Below are 22,632 nucleotides of genomic sequence, written 5' to 3'. Positions count from 1 at the left end.
AAAACAGAAAATCTACTTAATAAATGGATGGATTGGCTAAGAAAGTGTCCAGCAGAATTTGAAGTATGTTTTGTTTTCTCTTAGCTGTGTACTACAACATAAGCATAGATGCATAGATAGTTTACAGATGAGCTAAAGAAGAAATCTGTTTTCAAGTAAAATTCAGAGAACATATAGAGAAGCTATGATTTGTTAGATCCAAAAGTAAAACTATTTCTCCCCCTGCCTCTTCTAGCAGACAACTCCAAAATAACAGAGGTTCTGGATTCATAGATCAAATCCCACAGGCTACCCCAAAAACGTCGACCCATGGAATCAAGGCTGCGACTGTAAAATCCTTTCTCAAGATCTCAGAAATACTCAAGGTAGTGTCTCATCAACCTTTCAAAGAAACAAATGGCTTTCTACAATCTGAAAGCTGTGTGTCACAGACCCTCTGTTAGACAACAGAGCCTCGGGGCCGGCCTGGTGGCCCAGCAGTTATGTGCACACATTCCACTTCGGCAGCCCGGGGTTCGCCGGTTCAGATCCCGGGTGCGAACATGGCACGACTTGGCAACCCACGCTATGGTAGGCGTCCCACATATAAAGTAGAGGAAGATAGGCACAGATGTTAGTTCAGGGCCAGCCTTCCTCAGAAAAAGAGGAGTATTGGCAGATGTCAGCTCAGGGCTAATCTTCCTCAAAAAAAAAAAAAAAAAAACCTTTAAAAAAAAAAGACAACAGAACTTCGAAAACTCCACAGCAACCTGTTAGGGAGCGCAAGGTAGAGAAGAGCCCATCTAAAAGAGATTCGTAGGTTTCGTTTTCACCTAATGTGGTGAACAACCAACAAACTTTAAAAATCCACACAATTTTTAAAAGAATTGTAATGACTGAAGCACAGCCAGGTTAGCCTAACTGGGATGGAAAGAATGCAAAATGAAAAGAGACTTAGATCTCTGAAGTTCTATGGGCAGGAAGCAGCTAAGGAAACTCTTCAGTTGTAATCAGAGTACACATTTTTACAGAAAAGCAAAGATGACTTAGAAGGCAGAACCAAGAGCTCAGAGGATGGATCAGACAGAGAATCATTCCCAGGAAGCAGCAACAGGCCCTAATCAAGGAGCTAAAGACAGCCCAGGTGGATATCAGAATTTCTATGGACCAGCAATCACTATGTGCCTCCTGTCTTACGGAGGGAAACGTTTATTGCAGTTATCCTGTCACTGTCTTACCTTTATATACTGAATTCAAGGAGATCAGATAACTTGGGTCTTTGGATTGAGGTCTTCAGACTGAGAGGAACCAGACTTGGAAGATGTAATCAAGCATCTGTACCCAAGGAGCCTCAGACTCATCTTGACCTGATTTAGATGATAAGATCCTAGACTTTGTGTCAATGCCAAAATGGAGCAAGACTCTGGGGTCCTTGAGGGAAAGAATGAGAATATTTTTCATTGGGGAGGGGTATGGATCATTGTGGCCAGAGGAAGGACTGAATCTTTTAGATCGTATCTTCTGAGAGTAGCAACAACATTATCTATCTCATATACTCTTCCAGAACATAGCCTTGCCACTTCCTTATCAACATGTGGAACCTAACCCTTCTCCTCTCCATTAAATCTTAACTGGTTCCACTTGGAATTTATCAATTGTGGTGGAAGTGACACTATGTGAACTCTGAGGCTGCATTCTAAATGGCAGTGCAACATCTACTTGGTTCTATTGTGACACTTGCTTTGGGGGAAGCCAGCCATCATGTAAGAAATCCAACAGCCTTAAGATTACCATGTTGAAGAGGCCACATACAGGTGTCTTGGTATATAGTTCCAGATGAGCTCAGCCTTCCATCACCCCTGCCAAGGTGCCAGACATGCAAGTGAAGCCCTCTTGAACTCCCCAAGCTAGCCCATCTGCCAACTGAGTACCACAAAGTGATCTCAGTTGATGCCACAAGGAGCAAAACGTCACCCAGGTAAGCTCTGCTCAAAGTCTGACCTGCAGAATCTCTGAAACATGACAAAATGATTATTGTTTTAAGCCACTAAATTTTGGGGTAGTTTGTCAGCATCAACAATAACAGCTTCCCATGCATTTGTCCTTGTGCTCATCTTAAAGGCATGAGCTGGTTCATTCCTCTCTGTGTTCTCACAGCATCTAATAGGCAGACCGACAGCACACAATAGGGAGATTTGTTTATATTATACAAAGCATTGTCACACACTACATCTCATTTGAGTGCCACCAACGTTATGTGAGTTAAGTTGAACAGGATTTATTGTGCTCAATTTTGCAGGTGGAGAAACTGAACCTCAGAGAGGATGTGTGACTTGCTGAGTGTCTATTAAATCATTTAGGGAAGCTTTCAACTCACGACGTCGGAATCCCAGTCCACTGGACTTTCCTTCTAAAATGTTTCTGGACACAGTAGGGTCTGCATAAGCATTTATTTACATCACAAAGGGAGAAAGAAAGGATGAACGCCCCCACGGCTGTTAATTTCCATGGTAATGGAATCTCATCTGGACTCTAGAGCTACTGAAGAGGCGCAGAACCAAGAGACACTTAAGGGCAGCATTCTCCCGACATTTTACTTGACATTCAGGAACCAGATCATTACACTGGTGCACCCTGGAAATCTCACAGGTCTCAGACCTTCTTCTTCCTGTCCTTTCCTCTCAGCTCCACAATTTAGAGGTCTCTCCAGTGCACAGATGGCAAACACTCTCATTCCCTTCAACACCAGAGTCAAACAATTATCATTACCCAAACAGGGTGACAATAAGAGGGCTAAATCCTACCCCTGAAAATGATTAGTATATAAAACCTGGGCATGATACTAGGAAATAGAAACCAAGAAGTGGTGATTTTGAACCCACTTCAAGTTAAGGAGGATAGTAAAAGCCTTGAGCTCAGATAAGCTGGTTACAGAGACAGTGTAGGAGGAGAAAGATAGTTTTTCCCATTTCTAATTTCCCCCTTCACAGTCTATAATCAGAAGGTAAATGATATTTGCTTCCAGTACCAGTGATCCTTCTTTAGATTATACACGTAATTCAGATCTGAAAATAGCCATCTGAAATCATGAAAATAAAGCATCTTTATTTCTACAACAGTAAAAATAGAAAATAATCAGGACGCTACTTTGTAAGGTTTGCAGAGAGCTCTGCCTCTGATGAGCTTTAAGTCCATGTGCAGGGAAATAAGGCGCAGGAGTAAAGGGTATCTGGCCATCTTGACTGTGTGCCTCTGAAGGTTGGCACCTGTGAGTATCTGCCTCTTTGTAGCCTGGAGAGACCCCAGGCTCAGAGCAAATACTCGGTAGGGAGATTTGTAACTCAACTGAAATGAATGGAATGGTAGAATGAGTTTGGACAGAGTTGAATTTGAACCCTACCTCAGTCACATGCAAATTAGGACCATGAGCAAGCTACTTAACCCTTTTTAGCCTCAAAATTTGCTTTTTAAAAAAGAGAACATAATAGCATTGATGGCAGGTTCTTGTGAGTTTTAAAATCCACAAATGTTCTGATCACTTCTAAATTTATCTTAGTATATCAGATTTGGTCCCTGGTCCAGATTCCACTGTTCAGGTTCCAACGTGGCATCTCCGTTTCAGCACCTAATAAACAATGCAGAGTCAAAAATATCCAAAATATAACTTTTGATCCCCAAACACACATCACACACGAATCTTTTATTTTCTTCCTCATCTCAGTTACAAGCACCATCATTCCACCTAGCTGCTTAAGCCAAAGATGTCAGAGTCATCCTTGATTTCACCTTTCACAGAAAAGTCACCTGCTTTTGATTCTACTTCTGAAATATAGCCTGAAACTGAACCATCTCTATTGCTGCCCCCCCAGATCCCAGCCACCATTATCATTTAGATCATTGAAACTGCTTTGTAACCAGACTCCCTATTATTACTATTTCCATGCCAGGCTCATGTGGTCAAAGGCAGTTACAGTCATCACATATCAACATTTTCCCCTATTTCCTTAGCCTCATTTCAGTGATATTGGGTCACCTCTAGGGAATATCTTCTCCATGCAGTGACTCAGGGATCCAGGCAACATCTCTCCTGTGACTTTTCCCTAACATGAAATCTCCACAGCACTAAAGAAGAGACAGCAAGATAAGCACACACACTTTCATGAGCTCTGGACCAAAAATAAGAATCCTTTCTGCAAACATCCCCATTTGTTAGAACTCAGGCACATGGCCTCCTGACTAGCAGGTGACTTGTATGTGGGAAGTGAAATCAAGGATGACTCGGAAATCTTTGGCTTAAGAAACTGTGGGAACAAGAAATAAATTTTTATAATATTAAGCCTCTGACAATAGCATAGTCTAGACTATCCTGACCATAGTCCTTCCTCCTTGCAGCAGGCAGAGTGACATTTCAGAAACATAAATGATTTCACATCACTCCTTCATTTAAAGGGCTCACTTTGCTCCCAATTAAAATAAGATTCAAACTCCTAAGCATGACCTACAACATCTTCCATGATCTGACTTCTGCTTATCTCTCTAATAACATCATGTTGCTTCCTCCTAGTTATCTAAAACAGCCACGTGGGCCTTCTTTCTGTGCTTCAGACATTTCACAGCTGTTCCTAGTTTAGAGTCTTTGTACACGTTCTTCTTCTAGAAACATTTTTACCCTAGAACTATTCTGAGCTGGCTTCTGAGCATCCGTCAGTCCTCATTTTCTCTGAAGGGACTTCTTGTTAATCCTAAGTAGACTTCCCTAGGTCCGTTTCCATCCCACTTTCCTGTCTCATTTCTGAATAGTATGGTTACAGGATTATATAATGTTATCCAACTTACTTTATCATTTAATTGCTAAAATCTTTATAAGTGTATAGTTTATCTCCCCTCACTGGAATATGAGTTACATGAGGACAGAATATTTTTTGACCCATTTTCAGTAGTACCCTCAGGACTTATTAAAATGCCTGACACAGAGCAGGCACTGAATAAGAGCTGATGATTATTACTATCACTATCACAAAAAATGCAGAGATGCATGCCTATTTTTATAGTTAGCTGAATTCCAACAGCAATGCTATCCCAGTGCAGCCAGTTGACTGAGCTGTGGATCCAGAAGAATCCTAATATAAGATCATATGACACTGCCCCTCACCCAAAATTCGGAGAAGATTCAGCTATGCTCAGAAGTGCAAGACTGTTTTGACCCATTACAGGTAAAAATGTGGGCATCTGATCATCCGTCACGATTGATTGAAAGGTATGATAGTCTGTGTCCAGAACAGGGCATCTGCCCAGGCCTCATAGAAAGAATGCCTTGAAACATAAAACATTTGTAAAAATTCAAAAGAAAGCAAGTCAGTAATTACATAAAAAAAAAATTCCTCAAAAGAGAATACGCAATTACCTAACAAGCATGGAAATATGTTCAATATAATAACATAAGAAGATAAGTTGTAGTGATATTCTGTTTCTTACTCATAAAAATTTTTTTTAAGTAAAATGCCTAGTGACGATAAGTGAAATAAACACAATCATAATACAGGGTAAATTGACACTCTGTGGAGGGTACTTAGCAGTATGCTTCAAGAGCCTAACAAATATACCTCTTGACCACTCATTTCAATTCTGGGGGACTATCATAGAGAAGGAATTCTATATATTAATGACAAAAACAAAAATTATCCACAAAAGATGATCATCAGAGAACTAAACATAATGGTGAAACAAACAAAAACGAAAAGTACTTTAAAATCCAATAATATGAGAATTGGTCATTAGTTATGGTCCACCCCTAGATATAATACTATGCAGTGCTAAAAATGATTATTAGAGATTGTAATAACATTAGAAAACATCATGACCCTAAATATTGGGTAGTAATCATCAGAAGGGGAATCTTGTAATCACTGAAGAAATATTTAGTCAGCAGAAATAGACTGTTGTGTTGGTAGATTGAAGGGAGGCCCTGGGAGAAAAGGACACGAGCTGAGGGAGACTCTGGGTGTTTACATTCTTATAGTCTCAAGAGAAAAGGGAGCCAAGAGAGGATCAGACGCCAACTAAATGGAGCAGAAAGTCTGGCTAAGTGTGAAGTGCAGAAGCACCTCTCTTGGTTGCCCTGGTTACAGGTCTCCTTCTCTTGGTAATGATATTATAAAGGCACCCAGTCACATGCAAATGAAGTGAGCAGATATTAGGGAAGAGCAGGGTTGATTCTATGCAGCCCTGTCTTGCAGGTCTGGGGAAGAGTTTTGGAAAGGTTTGTGCAGGAGATAAAAGGGGACATTAAGAAGAGACAATGTCACATTCAAAACAAAAACGTGCTGTTGTTGAAAGCTTGAGAACAACAGATTTGCCGTCCCTCCCACCAAGGTGGTCCCATAATCAGTGAGTCCACAGGTTGTCATCTGTTCAGTCTGATGCCTTTTGTTATATGGGAGAAGAAACCTCAGGACCAAAAAATGGTAGCACTCAATCCCCTCAGTGGCTTTTGGGGGTCAGTATAGGTAAAAGATGGGGAATCGAGATTGCATGATTTTAAAAAGAAACAAAAAAGATAAGTATACATCCTTATTACAACATATATATATATTTTATTTTATATTTATTATATCATTTATGTATGCATATTTATATTATGCATATGGTATGTAGTATGGAATCTATAATAGATAGATGGATACAGAAGTTAATAATGATTTCTTCAAGTAATGAAAATTATTGCTGAATTCCTTCCTTTAGAATTCAATGCCTTTCAAAAACTTTCTATAATGAGCCTGGCTTGCTTTTACAATGAAAAAAATAAATTGTGATTTTAAATGAAGTCATGCTTTTATGCAAGAAGGCACAGTGTTCACTGGCAGAGCAGCCCAAGAGTAGTGCCATGTTAGGGACCAGCTGAAAGCAATCGTCCCCACATTTATGCCAGTCAGTCTTCTCTGACTGGCCAGGGCAGAGTCACATCAGCCTTCCCAAAGTGGCCTTTCTTTAATCCACATTCTTTAATGAAGCTTGGAATAGACAAACTGCAGAAAGAGTCGATGTGCCCCTTGAGTGCATCTTTATGATCCCTGTAATTGGTACAAGACCAGAGCACACACAATGCCAGCCCTCAGGCCCTTTATGAGTGAGAATTGGTGGGAAACATGCCCACGCTCTTGAAAGCCCACTCCAAATGGAGAAAAGTCCAGAAATCCTGACCTTCACCGGCAGGGTGAGGGTGAGACTTGTCTGATCACCTTTTCCAAAGGTAGGAGGGCCTTGGAGGTGACCTTGGCCATGGTGTCCACATTTCCTAGATACTACTCCTTCAGTGAGAGAATGTTAACCTTCAAAACAATATACGACTGCTTATTTATGATGTATCTATGTGAAATATTTATGATATGATACATCTCATACATATCATATGTATAATATCTGTACTAACATATTGTACTAACATATTGCATATATTACAAAATATTTATAAAGTGGAATTTTACAAGTGGAGATACAGATGCAATGAATTATTGTTAAAGATCTTAGACTTGATAGACCATATTATCATTAAGGAATATTTCAAGACACAATATACACTTAGGACGTGGTTCATTATTAACCACTATAAATTAAATTTGATATCTTAAATAGTTCTATTGATAACCTGGAACTTTTTCCACTAGCTTCCTGTAATATCAGAATGCATTGTTGTTTTTACCTCATAACACAGCTTACAGGGCGCTCAGACTAACATCTGGAGAAACGGCCGCCGTGTCATTTTCATATCATTAGCTGTGTTTGCCTTATTAGCATTATCTTCAATCTGTAAATTATTAACAGGTAACTTTTAAGCTGTTTTTTTTCCCCATTCTCTAAGGGTTATTTTATTTAAAACTCAATATTATCCAGAAACCCCTTCATAGGCAGATATGAATTATAATACGTAACAATTTATTGAAATCAAATTAAAGCTTGGGCACTCTAGCAAACCATCTGTGTCCCAAAATCTCTACTTTTCCCTCGGGGTGCCCCACATTCCCCACATCCGTGCTGCTTAGAGTGAGATGGGTGGACCAGTGTTGGCCATCAAACTGTTTCTAGTCCTCAATGAGACAAGTAGAGAAACCAAAACTAAGTGTTTATACCCATGTAGCCATCTGACAGATTACACGGTGTAACCTGAATTTAACTAAAAGAGGGAGGGACTTGTATTTTGTATGTCTTTCATCTCATTTTATCTTTTTAGAAATTCATTTTCTCATACTTCATGAAAATATTGGTTAGTGGCAGATTGAAAATGAAAATAAGTGGTCCTTTATTACAGATAGTGGAGAAGCTCCGCCATACATGACACACGGACAGACTGACGTGTGGACAGAGTGAAGGCATTGTGAAGCACACAGGCATGGTAAAGCTATGACCAGCCACTTTCAGGTTCAGACAGTTTATTACTTATGTAGACAGAGAAAGGAAGAGCAGCCAGATATGCTAGCTCTCTGGCTCCTTTTGCCACACACCAAAAATGATGGCACTGAAACAAAAGAGTCCGGATGACTGCACCATGAATGGTGGGATACCTCATTGCTGGGGAGCCAATTCTAGACTTCAGCTAAGCAGTGTTATATCCTGCAGCTAGACCCTGTACACAGAAAGCCTCATAACTCATCAGAACCTGAGAAGCAATGAGAAACTGTCTGGTTACGACAGTCCCCTAGGAGAAATAGAGAGGGGAGTGGGAGATGACCTCACAGCAATTCCTCACAGGCCTGCCTTCCTCTCCTGTTCCAGGAGGATCTCAAGGGACTCCATCAAGACTTACATGAGCCGCAGTCCAAGGCTTTGCCTGCATGGCCTGTGTGGATACAGGCAAGACTGTCAGGGCATCCCGGCAGAACCATTCCCCTATAAGCACTAGTGTTACCATCAATCTACATAGTAAATATTGTAAAGCTTCATTTCATTTTAAGTTTTAGGAGATGAAAAACCTATAAAGAAACTTTCTAATTTTATCTGCTGTCACCCAATGGTCCAATTCGCTCACGGAGTCACTGATCTAGCGAAATCTCCACATGATATCAGAATCCACATGACAGCAGCCTAAATGACTAGCCAGTCAACAGACAGAGGGGGAGGGGCTCACTTCCATCACAGGCGTCATTTTCCAAATCTGGGCAATGGTCCACAGAGTCAGTGCTTCTATTGAATCATCAACATATTCATTAACTAAACAAACATTTAGTGAAGGCTGCCACACGATAGAACCTGACAGGCGCAAGTCACAAAGATGAATGAAGCATAGTCCCTGCCCTAGAGAAATTTATAATCTAGAAGGGATAAAGGCACAATGATAGAAAGTAATTAAAATCATAGGTTACCTATGAGAAGAGGGTTTGAAGAACGCACTGTGGAAAGACAGAGGGAAGAATGATCCTCTGAGCCTAGAAGACTGGGGAAGGGTATGACAAAGAGAGAGAGAGAAGATACCAAGAGTGAATAGGATTTTCCCAAACAGAGAACAACAGAAAGGTCATTGCTGGTTAAAGAGAGCACATGCAGTGTAACTGAGGTGAAAAAGAGCATGCTATGCTGAGACCCCCATTCCCCCCAAAAATGTCCCCCTTTCCTTGAGTTCTCTCCAGTGGGCCACGCAAGAGACAGCAAGGCATAATGCAGAGAGGCTGGTCTTGGGAGGCAAACTTAGGTTCAAATTCTAGTGCCCTTCTTCACACCGTGTGATTTTAGGCAAGTCACTCAGCCTCTGATTCTGTTTCTTCACCTGCAATATAACGGAAGGATCACCTTAAAGAGTTATGCACAAGATTAGGGTAGGCTGGATATAAAATAACCAGCACATTGGAGGTACTGAATTTATTCTTATCATTGTTGTGGTTTTTCTTACAGCACTTGGGATGTTTTTGAATCAGTCTGGTCTTTCTAGCATGCAACAGCCCTCCTGACATTTGAAGCAGCCGAACGGTACACCTGTGAGTCTTCAGTCTTCTCACCGGTTCCTCCCACCGTTCCACATGAGGCATGGTTCAGAGGCGCCCTTTTCCATACACAATCCAATTTCATTTCACACATTGATGGGGGGCAGCTAGAACAGGGCCCAGGATTCCAAGCCCCTTCTGCCCTGGCAGGTGTTTCAGTTACCTATTGCAGCAAAAGAAACCACCCAAGACCTAGTGGCCTGAAACAGCTACAACTTGTTATTTCTAACTTACTAGCTCACTGGGCTATGGGGCTCACTTATAGGACTTTCCTTGGCCAGTGCATCAGCAGGGCACTGAAGACTGGGCCCATCCTCCATGTGGTTTCCATGCTGGGCTCTTCCAGGCTCTTCTGAGGCTCTGGAATTTCTGCAGTGTCATTTGGGCCACATTCTATTGGTCACAGCAAGTCACTGGCCAGCCCAGATTCCGGGGGTGGAAGAAGAGACTCCTCGTCTGGAAGGAAGGAGGAGCAGAGGCGGGCACCACCGGTGCACAGGCTGGACTGGGGAAACTGCCACCTGCAGAGACCCTAACACAGCAGGAACCAGTCTCATGTCTCAGGATCCCACACTTCTGCTCAGGCACACCTGTGCAGGGAACCTGAAAACACGTGTGATAGGGGCTCTGACACTGGGCCCCTCCAAGGACCCCATATCTTGGTGACCTGGATGGGAAAGGTCTGACACAAAGTCACTCTGAATTTTATGGCCCCTCCCCCAGCCCTGGGGCTCAGTCATCTCATCCTAAAACAAGGGATTGGTATCCTGACCTCTGGAGCCCTTTTTCCATGGCCATGAGGACACACCGAGACCCTGCCATGCTCAGGAAACTAGTGGAAGCAGGTCAGAAACATCCCTCACAGTGGTGATCTCCCTCCCACCCTCTCCATCCCTCTGTCTCTCATCCCCCACCTCCAGATGCACATGGGCATCCAGCCATTCATCCATTTGTCCTGCACACTGGGGTATTGTCCCTTCTTTGTTGATTTAATCATCAAACATATAGGTCATGCTGGGTGCTGCTCTGAACACCATCCAAATAGGAACTCCTCAATCCTTGTGACAACCTAAGGAGACAGCATCCTTACCAACTCCATGTCCAATGGGGAGACAGAGGCAGGGAGTAGTTTTCAAGTTTAAGAACAAGTGACTGCACTTTCTTTTTTCTTTTTCTTTTCTTTTCTTTTTTTTTTCTTTTTGGTGAGGAAAATTGGCCCTGAGCTAACATCTGTGCCAATCTTCCTCTATTTTGTATGTGGGACGCCACCACAACACGGCTTGATGAGCCGTGCATAGGTCCACACCTGGGATCCAAACCCACGAACCCCAGGCCACCTATGCAGAGCCTGCGAACTTAACCACTACAGCACCAAGCTGGTCCCTGCACTTTTTGATCAAAATGTGCTCACAGTCTGTCAGCTCCTTGCACACAGCCTCTCCAGGGATCCAGCTGTTGGGTTGTTCCCAGAGCTAAGCACAGGATCTAAGGCATGAGAAACAGACACAGCCAACAGAGGAGAAACCCTGGGGCTCAGGGTTCACCCATTCATCAGATGCTCCTTCACTGGCCTCCACACAGCCTCAATGTCTCTAAATCCCCTTCAAGACTCTGCCACCCCTGCTACCTAGGAAAAAGCAGCCCCCCACTTAGGAAGACCTCCCTGCTCATTATCTGTGGGTGAGAAGGAAAGATTTCCCTGTGGTCCAGCCAGAGCCCAATCCTGACACAGCTGTGAGGAGGAAGCTGGCCCTGCGGCTGCTGTGGGGATGCTGAGAGGAGCCAAGGCCTGCTCTGAACAAGGGTGGGGTGAGGGTAGGAATCCTCTCCTCTGTCTTCTGTGGGATTGGCGTGCACAGAAAAACAGGCATAATGGTCACTGATCAGGGGAGGTGAGGAGGGGCTACCAAGTCGGGGTGGGCTTACAAACTTTCAAAGCATCCCAGGATGGAGGCTGACCTCGCCGTTGGAGGAAGGCTGGGAGGGGCTGAATTTAGACAGAGTTCAGCAACAGCTTGAATAACGTGACAGAGCCTACCGGGGGCACACGGAAGAGTGGGTGCGGGAGGGGAAGTGGGGTCATGTGCTGTGTGTGGAGGTGGTGGAACCAGGTTCAAATTTGAGCTGTACTCCAAACAGACCGTGTGAACCTGAGCAAACTCCCAAAGTCTCCACACCCCAGTTTTCCTACGTGCAAGGCGGGGGGACAATCATCTTACCTGTTGTAAGATGACATGATAAGGCTGCTAAGAAGTGTCTGGTACATTCTTGGAGTTCAGTAAAGCCTGACTCATGCCCCTATGCTGGGAAGTATTCTAAAGGGAGGATGTTAACTCCAGCCAGATGGATAAGACCCAGGAGGCGAGGCGGGGGCTCACATACCACAGCACTCCCTATAGGGCCTCACCCAGAGGAAATCCTTGGAGACGCACCAGTGGAGGGAGCAGAGAATGGTGGGTAGAGTGTATCTCTGCATTCCCACTCCTTGACTCAATTTCTGCATGTGCCACTTCCGAGTTGCATCCTTTTGGGCAAGTCATAGGCTCTTTGTACCTCAGACTTTCCCTCTATATAGTGACGTGAATGGGCGTTTCAATGATCGTTTGCTGCATTATCAGACAATTGCAAGACTTAGTGGCTTAAGACAAAAATCATCTTCAATCGTTTTATCTACTTGCTTATGCTTTTGCAATCTGGACGGAGTTTGGCAATAGCTCGTGCCTGCTTCACGTGGCGTCAGCCAGGGACACTGGGGCCGCAGGATCTACTTCCAAGAAGGCTTCACTCCCCTGGCTGGCGAGGGGGTGGGGCTACCAGGTGGGAGCTTGGCCAAGCTGTTGGCTGGGGCCTCAGTTTCCCTCCATAGAGCTTCTCCTCCTTGCTGAGCATGGTCTCAGGGGAGTCAGACTTCTTACGTGGCAGCCAGCTTCCTCCAGAGCACAAAGTAAAGGCCGACAAGTGTCATAAGGTCACAGTGTCAGTTCTGCTACATTCTATTGGTTAAAGCAGCTCACAGGCCAGCCCAGGTTGAAGGGGAGGGGAGTACAAAAGGGCAGGAGCACCTGGAGGTGTGATTCATTGAGGACCACCAGAAGAACAGCTCACCACCGTCCCATCTCCCTCAGGAGGCTGTTGAGAAGATTAACCATATGAGTAAACCTACAGCACTTGAGTGACCTGCTCAGACTGAGAGGCAGACAAGGGGAGTGGTCAAAGCCAGAAGCTCCAGGCAAATGCTAGAGTCCCCTTGCTCACCAGCAATGTGACAGGGATGAGCTGCTCAACCCCTATGCACCTCAAAGCCCTCATTTATAAAATGTAGATCAAAATAGACCTCCTCTAGAATTGTTGTACGGATTATACAAACGGGTGCTTGTAAGCTGTTTAAAACACACTTTAACAACACTAAAGCTAACATTAGTGTTAAAGCTAACACTTTAGTGTTTAACGACACTAAAGTGCCTGGCACATAGTAAACACGAAAGAATTGGTTGCTCTTATTATAATCCTAATCCGAGCCAACTCCAGTCTCAGTCTTTGCCTGGATCAAGTCGCTAGCATCAGCACTTCCCAAGAAGCAAAGTGACTTCTCCAGAGGCACTGTCTTCTGCCTGGTGCCTGAATGTCAGTCAAGGTCACTGAGTGCCATTCCTGCCCTCCGCCACTCTGGTGCTCCCTGCCAGGCAGCCCAGTCTGATGGGACTTGCTGCTGGCCCCTGGACCAGCCCTTGGCCTGTGGCATCCTTACAACCCTAGGGCCTGGTCAAAGAGCTGAATACATCTGTTCTTGGGAAAAGACCTGGAGTCTCACACAAGCCGGCCCCCACTACTCCGTCTTACTGAGAAGGAACCCACTTATTGTGTTTCTTCGTCTTCATGAACAACCAGCTCCCTCTTGGAAGACATCTCTCTGACTTTTCCTTGACTCTTTACTGCCCGGAAACGACCCTCGATAACCAGAGACAGCTGTCCTTCTAGGTGAGAAAAAGCGATTTGCACAGCGATAGAAAAATAACATTTTTTATCCAATCCATAATTAGGTCTTAGAGAAACAAATTAAATGAAGGCAAAATTATGTTTCTTTAAAGCATGAATACTGATCTGCATAATGATGAACAATTTAATGGTTTAATTTCCAAGGGAAACTATTTTTAAAATGAGTTTGGAAAACGTATATTTCCCATCAATTCTATGTCTATAAAGTTAAGTCCCCAGGCCTGGTGCTGCACGGCCCCACCCTGCCTTCCTAGCTAATTAGTGATGACATTTTAAACTTAATACAGTGAAAGCATCTTCCACATCTGAGGCACCCTGCACCCTGAGGCACCATGCCGGATAAAGAATTAGCACAAGAAAGAAAGGGTACCCATAGCTCTAAGGACTTGCTCTCTTGCCCGTAATCCCCATCACCTTCTCCAAGCTTCAGGCCCAACCTTTCTCAGTGGGGGCATTTATAGTACCAATTCTTGCCACCATTAATATATAAAAGGCATTCTGACATCCGTTTGTGTCACTAGCACTGTAGCTTCCCTCTTTGGGAGGTGGTGTCATAACAGGAACTTGGAGTCAGACAGCCTCAAATGACTGTGGTTAGTTCAGTCACAAATGAGATCCTTGGGAAGTTGAACTTCAACACTTTCTGACCTGTAGAGATGGCAATTTTATATGGTTCAGCTTTATGAAACGTCTACACATGGCAAGTCCTTGGTAGATTTCAGGTGGTATTACTATTATTGTTATTATTAATTGCATGATTTGGGCAACTCAGCTGTAAATGGAGACCGTATCACCTACTTCTCAGGATGTTGTGAAAACGAGATGAAATTATACAAGATAATGTACTTAGCACTCTGCCTGACACACCGGCCAATTTCAGAGCAATTTAGTTCCCTCCCTTTGCCAGTTTTGGGCTTGCCCCATTCATTTGCTGCCAGGAAAACTGGATCAACTCAGCAGAAGTCAGAGGGGGTCTGCACTCCTTTATCTTTAAGCCTGCTCACGTCTTGGAAAAGCACTGAGGCTGGTCACACATTGCATTAGCCGGCGAGACAGAGGTCAACAGTAAATGTATATTTGCAACACTCTCCACGGTTCTCAAGCACAACCTCCCCAATTTTCCCATTTTCTGTCTCCTAAGAGCCCCATGAGGTAAGAGTTATGCCTGAATTTCCTGTGCAGTAAACGTTCTGCTTTGCTGTAATGATTTGAGGGTCATGTGTCTTGGTGAAACACCCCAGCCAGGAAAAGAAGTGTCTCATGGACACCAAACCCCACAAGGCCATCAGACTCTACCTGTGGCAGCGAGGTTCTCAGCCAAAAGCACAGCAGAGGGTCTTTCCTCAACAGGGGCAGACTTGCCCACCAATCGCTCACACCCAGGAGATGTGGCGTTGGCCCCAAGGCATTGATAATCCACTAATAGCACCTCTAATCTCAAGTTCAAGGTCCTGGCTTCGGCATCCTTAATGAATTCTTGGCCAACTCTTCAAAAGATAAAAGAGACTCTAAGCTCAGTTGAGCAAATAAAAAGTAACTTTTTATGAATATCCCAGGAAGAACAGAGCACCTGTCACCTCCCAGGCACCTGCCATACGCTATTTCACTTTGTCCTCTCAAGGATGCCCGCCATCACTTTTACAATCCTCATTGAGCCCCAGAGAAGCTAACCTACTAGCTCCTGGTCACACATCAGTGGAAGGTCCAAGTTTCGCATACGAATGGTTTTACCTCCAGAGCGTTATAGATCGCACCCCAAAACCAGAGGCAACAGCTTTGAAGACACTTTGTTTAGGCTTCAGCACAGGTAGGGACATGTAGAGAGGAAGAATCGATTCCTGTTCTTTCCAGTTTTTGATCATCCACTCAGACAAATATTTACTGAGCCCTTTCTATGCAGGTGCTGTGCTGGGGGCTGGGAGCCAAGGCTGAGCAACGGATGTGGTCACTGTTCTCATGGTGGGTGCCCATAGTGTACAGAGGCCATAGGCATATAAATGGCAACAATATTGTTGCACTGTGCAAGTGAGTGAGTGCATGGCACCCACCCTGACTCAGGGTCATCAGGGGAAGCCCCCTAAAGAAGAGCTAAGGACAATAAGTTCTAAAGTGTTAGCCAGCCAAAAGGAAGAAGCTGGGATGGGGGCCAGGAGACGGATTACCCCGATGTGGGTCACCAACAGGTCAGCCTCCACTATCACAAACTCTGAAAACCTTATGATCCACATTTCCACAGTCCATCTGTCCCCCAGACACTCCTGTGCCACCCCTACACTCCGCAAACACATGCACACTTTCAAAGTCCCGTTCAGCAACTCACTTGAGTATTCCAAACTGAATTCTGCAGTTCCGAAGAGGTGAGGGTACCACAAGAACAGAGAACAAAAGAAATGCTTAAGACAGGGAAACATTTTTACCAGCCTACTTGAAATGTACTTTGCTCCTCTCCAAAACGTTCAAAACATTGAAAAGCCTTTCCAAATTTCTCAAACATCTGCTGAGTGGGCCAGACGCCCCCTCCCACTCGCTCCACCCACCATCTCTGCATCCATCAAACCTCATATTAAGTGACACTCAATTACAACATGTATAATTTGGCACCACGTTCCTCAATCAAGGGCCCGTGCTGGGACAACCTTTTCCGCACTGTCCTCTGGGGGTGCACGGTGACGCCGATGAAATGCACATGCCTGATAATTAAATTTGGCATAATTACTTTTCCAAATGATCACTGACACTCCATTGTTCCAAAAGGATTAATCCTCCGAGGCTTCGAAATGCAGTCTGTTTCCTGGATCTAAATGAGATTTCAAAGAATGTAATTTATAGTAACCACAATCCCTAATGCACACTTTAATATACCCTTTCTTTGTTACAGACACTTGCTGGCAAAATCCTACCGAATTAAAATTCTCTTAGGGTGAGGAGCTACCTGCCAGCGGATGCCAGCTGTGCCATCACAGACGTTCCACCGTAGAGTATGAGCGTGCAAGTCAGTCCCCGATCTGCCATGATGCAGGCACTGCACCTCAATTGGCTTCCCTGTTTCTAGCCAAGCCCTAGTCTACTCCACGTGCTGGCGAGAGGGGTCACAGGCTGCTTGCTCCCTTCCTGCCAACCAAAAAAGGCGACTGGGCTTTGCCAGGACAGACAGAGGGCAGTGGGGAGGAGAAGAGAACCTCCAGTCTTGATGCTGTAAAAATGAGGGAAGGTGGAGTGGAGCATGTGGGAGGAGGGGTGCCACCTGTGAGCCGGTGATTTGCCAGGTGCCTGATATACATGTGCTCCCCCTTAAGCAGAAGGGTCCCAGGAGACAGCTATGTCTAACTCCCTTTAACACATGAGCAGCCTGAGCGTTAAAACCCAGCCTAACGTCACACGCCTAGCATGGGGCAGGGCGAGAATTTGCAACTCTATCGATGGGGCTAGAAATCTCATGCTCAGTCTGGGAACTGGGAAAGCACAGCAGAACATGGAGCATCTGGGGAGACGGGGTGGGTGGACAGTAAATCAACAAAGACCTCTCCTGTGGCCATAGCAGAGGTGCCATCCTTCTTCACATATCCAGACTTGGCTTTGGGGAGGATAGGCAGGGGGCACTGGAGTCTTGGTCTCTGTCATCGGTGCCCCGAGCCAGCTGCCCACACCACAGCCTTAATCTCCATTCCTCTGTGTTCCTACCCCCTCGTGCTCTCTGCATTCTACTCTTTGAACAGAAAGACCTGTGACCATCTGCGCAAGGATGCCCACTGAGATAACAGTTCTCAGCTACAATTTCTCTTATGAAGAAGAGAAGACACAACGATAAACCTTCTTTACGAGGCTGTAAGAGGGGAGGGGACATGGAGAAGCCCATTTGCCCTCCCTCTCATTGATGGCCCCTGGCCTACTGATGTCTGGCACTCTATTTTCCCATCACACCCTAACAACACACTCCTACCCCACCACCTTCCGATTTACATATTGCAACTTATCTCACAATAGTTTCCCAAAGGCTAGGTCGACCTCTCATAGCAGTACCAATTTATCCACTTAAGAAAACTCTCAGTGACAAAACATGACCTGCAAGAGGTCAGCAACATGGGTCTCATTTATATTTGCACCTTATTCAGAAATGGATAGCACCAATGGCACTCACAAAATTTGGGTATTCCTGTGATTTTAAACAGCATCGTATGCATTAGTTAGAGTTGTCAGTATTTGGACAGATTTGAATATGTATAACATTTATTAACTGTAACATTAGCTCTGACATTTCAATTTAATCAGCATTACTACAGACAAGTAAAGTAATTCTCTCCTACTCATACATAAACAGTATTATCTCTCCATTTCCAAAAGGTAGCATTTTGTGATCTAAGACGCTCAGGGGATAATTTTATCGCCGTGTGGGGAGGCAGATGAGGAAAATCCGGCGAAGGCTCTGTGAGACTGCATTTGAAGATTAAATAATACATAAATTATGGAGGAGGCCACAGAGAAGACCTCTGGAGACTGCTGGATGCTTCCACATTAGTTCTTAATGAAAGTTAAATAAATGCGTTTTCTGCCCGCAGGAATCTGGTTTGTTCAGGAGCTGGATGGTGAGCCTCTGAAATGGTGAGCCGTTCCATGGAGGGTGATGAGAGGTGAGCCAAATAAATCTCAGTAAGTCCTTCCTGGGCCCAGGGGCAGCTGTGTTGAATAATCAGAGAGCTCTAGCATCTTTCTATACCGCTGGGCGTGTCCTGCAAAGGGGTTCTTCTAAAAGGGCAGCACAGAGGCGCCCTGAGGAGCACCATTTTTAGTAGGGGTACACCTGGCAAAGCAACTCACCGCAGGGCCTCCGAAATAAACGTGGAGCCTTTGAGTGGCCCCACATAGCATGTTTTGGCAGGATTCACATGCCCACAGTGAGACCCTAAAGGGACAGAGAGAGCAAGCCTGGGTGGATGAAGTTTCCTTGGTCTCCTTAGGAGCCAGCCTCCTTGGTGTGGGGACACTCAGCCACCTGAGCTGCTGCAGGGGGTCCATGAGCACCATGGGGTCCAGAGCAGACCGGGGCCTAGGACATAACGGGTAGACAGAGGCAGGTGAATGGCCAGTCTGTGCTAAGGGGTGGTCCAAACCCCTGGAAAACATGCTTGGAACTTATTCCTGAATCTACTCCAATCAAGTTAGTAAACCTGTGTCCTCAGGTTAGTCCTCCTCCACCCCTGCTAGGTCAGTCCCTTCACTCCACTCACAAAAAACAGCTGGAGTTTGCTTGAATTTCAGCTCACACTCTGGTTAACGTTGGATGTTAGCCAGAGTGTGGACCCAAGTATGGACAATTCAAGGAAAAGAGAAGAGAAAAGTTGAAAACAACAATCAGAATCACTAAATTCAAAACTCTACTTGTCTGAAGGCAAGACCTTCAGGGTTCTAAAATACAACAGGTCATTGGACCGTACAGCACAAAGGCAGCAAGGATTTTTATTGGTCCCAAAGAGGACAGCGCAAGTGGTGAGATGGTCTCTTTCAGGATGCTCATGTATCCGTATACCTGATATCACCTTAGAGCTTATGATGCACAAAGCAATGAACGTATACCTCATTTAACCCTCAAAACAATCCCATATGTTCATATTATTATGATGATCTCCATTTTCAAGCTGATGAAACTGAGGCTCAGAGAAGTTAAATAACTAGCCCAGGGTCATACTGAAATAAAACAGGACCTAGTGTCTGTGTCCAAATCCTGTATGTTAACCCCCCGCAGGAGGCATGGGAAGTGATTCTGGTTACTCTGTGGAGCTCTGCTTACAGAGGGAGGTTTAACTAGAGGGAATGACTTAGGCCTCAGGGCCCTTCTGTTGCAAGGGAGAGGCACTAGCCATGTGCTCCCACGCCCCTTTGGTTTTGTAAAACTTGCAAAAGTCAGATACTTCACTGAAATCAGTGAAGACTGCTGTTCCATGCCAACTCCCTTTAGCCACACTGTCTCTTGCATCTACTGCTGTTGGAACAGCTAATAGAAATTCGGGGAAGCTAAGTTTTGGTAAATTTGGCTTGAGTTTAGTGGGATATATTCTGTGGTCTGACATCACTTCTGAGCACAGTTAACTTATTGCCAGCTGTCCCAGAATGGCAGTGCAGGATTTCTTTTAACCGCCCTGTGTGCCAACTCACCTGGCCTGCTACCACCAAGGTGCACAGGTGAGGTCATGCGGAGGTAACATATGCCCTGCAGACCCTGGCACCGGAAGTATGTGGAAGTAGAGGAGAAACCAGTTTCAAAATAAACCAAGTCAGAAGCTAGCCATGGAAAAAATCTTCCAAATTTACAACTAACATACAAAAACCCAATTTTGACAACAATCTTAAATTTACAAGACCTTAACAATGATGAGAAAAATAAATAAAACCTTTCTAAACAACTACCAATAAAAAACCTTCAATAAACCATCCCAGAGGAAAATTAATTCTCTTTCTATTCTTGCTATAGAAAATGAAACTCAAAAAGATTGTCATATGAAGAGAGGATAGCCAAAGAAAACAGTAGCCAAAAAAAGATAGGGGAAAAGTATTACAGAACTGTGTGCCAGGCAGTGTGTCTATGTGTGTGAGATTTTGTTGTATTTGCCAACTTTTTCATAGTTTTTATGATTCGTGTTATGATTTATAGTCTCAGTAAGTAAATATTCACTCTCATGCCTGATTTTATATTTACAATTTCATGGTCTTTTCCTTAAAGAAAACCTCCAAAATTGCATACACTCCATGTGTCACGCCACCTGGATCCACCCTGCCTGCAGAGCTAACCAGAAGTAAAGGACCTTTTCCTCTAGGGGGTGAGGACACATTTACGCTTCCCCTGTTCCCTGTAATCAAACCCATGTATGTGATTGTCAATCCCAATGGGTCTAGAATTCCTCAATAATGAGCATTTGGGCCTTTGGGAGAACTAGTCCTGGACTCGGTGTAGGAGAAGCTGGGCCTCCCATGTGTAGCTCTTCGTCTTATTGTAAAAGTTGCAACGAATATTTCCCTCTTTGCTATGACTGCTATGAAATGCAGAGCCAAATTGGTGTGCAATGTGGTCATGGTACTGACGCACGTAATTCACACTTCTTTGAGCCTATGCTCCTCCCACACCATCATCCTCAAATTCATCATTCTCAAATCTGCTTCAAATTCTTTATTGAATCAGACTCTTTAAGAAAATGCGAAGAAGTTCAAAAGCATACCTGTATACGACAAGTGTGCTTACTTATTTATTTATTTTTGCTTGAGGAAGATTAGCCCTGAGCTAACATCTTGCCTATCTTCCTCTATTTTGGATGTGGGACAGTGGCACAGCATGGCTTGATGCGTGACGTAGGTCCGCCCCTGGGATCTGATCCTGCAAACCCCAGGCCACTGAAGTGGAGCATGTGAACTTAACCACTCCGCCACTGGGCCAGCCCTAAGCATGCTTATTTTTATAAGGGGGAAATAAACTTTATATAGAAATGCATAAATAGACAAACAGGATCCAGAGGTCCTGAGTCATTTACATTTTTCTGGAGTTTTCAGCTTGTTGTTAATCATTCTATTGGAAGAGTCACTGGGTGGAGGAGATGGTAAGCGGGCGAGGTGGAATTCAGGGGAAGGAATAGGCATGTCCTCTATTATTGTTTCAGATGCTTAATAGCTGACATTTTCCTCTGTCTTTATGCTCTCCTTTGCCGAATGTAGCCCCTCTTCCACCTGTTCACATTTCTTTTGCTTGGCAGCATCCATCGTGTCCTGAGGCAGAATCCTTTGGTAGAAATTAGCAAGCCTTGAGATGTTTGTTGAGAGCTCTCTGCCTGTAAATGGCTGTGGCTGGTGCTGTCGCTGTAGCCACCATGAAGGCACATCAGACACATTGGGCTTTTATGTTGTTTTTTATAGGAAAAGAATCCTGTCATCAAGGGAAGCAACCACAAAGGCTTGGAAAGCAGGAGACCATGTGAAGAGGCGCAGAGTAATCCCAAGAGATCAGGCAATGTAAACACCAGAGGCCTCGACAAAGAGATTTATCACCTTCCTGGGAAATCCCAGACTAAAATCCACTACGGCAGGATGAAAGTTGAGAGTGTTTTGCCCTTAACCAAACCCTAAGAAAGTACAGAAAATATGAATTATTCAACAAATGGCATTGGGACAACTGGGCAACCATCTGGCAAAATGTTAAGTGGGATCCATTCTTCATACAAGGCACATAGCACACCAGGATGAATTCCAAAAGGATCAAAGCTTTCAATGTACCAAGTCAAAACTACAAAAATACTAGAAGAAAACATGGAAAAATTATTTAAAATCTAGAGTCCGTAAAAAGAAAAGAATGGCAATCAGACTACATAAAATCCTTCCACGTGGTAAAAAATAATAATAATGGCAATATAATGATAATAAGTAAAGTAAAAAAACTAACAATATTCTGGGAAAAATATTGGCAATGTTGAGATTACAACATAAACGGCAATCTCCCTGAGGCATAAAAACGTCTACAAATCAATAAGAAAGAGACTCACCAACAACCCAATTTTTAACATGGGAAAATTATATGACTAGCACTTAACAGAAAAGGAAAAACAAATGCCTCTAAAATATTTTGAAAGATACACAGGCTCATGTAGGATAATAAACATAAAAATTTTAATTACTCTATGTTCCCATTTTCACCCATCATGTTGGCAAA

The 22,632-nt window shown here is 44.1% G+C and overlaps 1 protein-coding gene and 1 long non-coding RNA gene across 6 annotated transcripts in view; one reads left to right on the top strand and one right to left on the bottom strand.

Moving 5' to 3' along the window:
- GRID1 (glutamate ionotropic receptor delta type subunit 1) overlaps positions 1-22,632 on the bottom strand; it is a 671,187-nt gene that overhangs the window by 125,879 nt on the left and 522,676 nt on the right. The gene's annotated exons all lie outside the window — the stretch shown is intronic.
- On the top strand, positions 1,642-22,360 carry LOC139082886 (uncharacterized). 3 transcript variants are annotated; one of them, XR_011539226.1, is made up of 9 exons: positions 1,642-1,957; positions 7,691-7,800; positions 9,862-9,944; positions 15,847-15,905; positions 16,825-16,866; positions 17,663-17,771; positions 18,503-18,574; positions 20,662-20,758; positions 21,843-22,360. It is a non-coding gene; the product is annotated as an uncharacterized lncRNA (long non-coding RNA). The 3 variants fall into 3 exon arrangements; XR_011539227.1 differs by having other exon boundaries at positions 16,825-16,965; XR_011539228.1 differs by lacking the exons at positions 16,825-16,866; positions 17,663-17,771.

The sequence above is a fragment of the Equus przewalskii genome, chromosome 1 (genome assembly GCF_037783145.1).
Source record: "Equus przewalskii isolate Varuska chromosome 1, EquPr2, whole genome shotgun sequence".
NCBI classification, from domain to species: domain Eukaryota; kingdom Metazoa; phylum Chordata; class Mammalia; order Perissodactyla; family Equidae; genus Equus; species Equus przewalskii.
The sequence above is the reverse complement of the archived record's forward strand: the minus strand, read 5'-3'. Positions and strand labels throughout refer to the sequence as shown.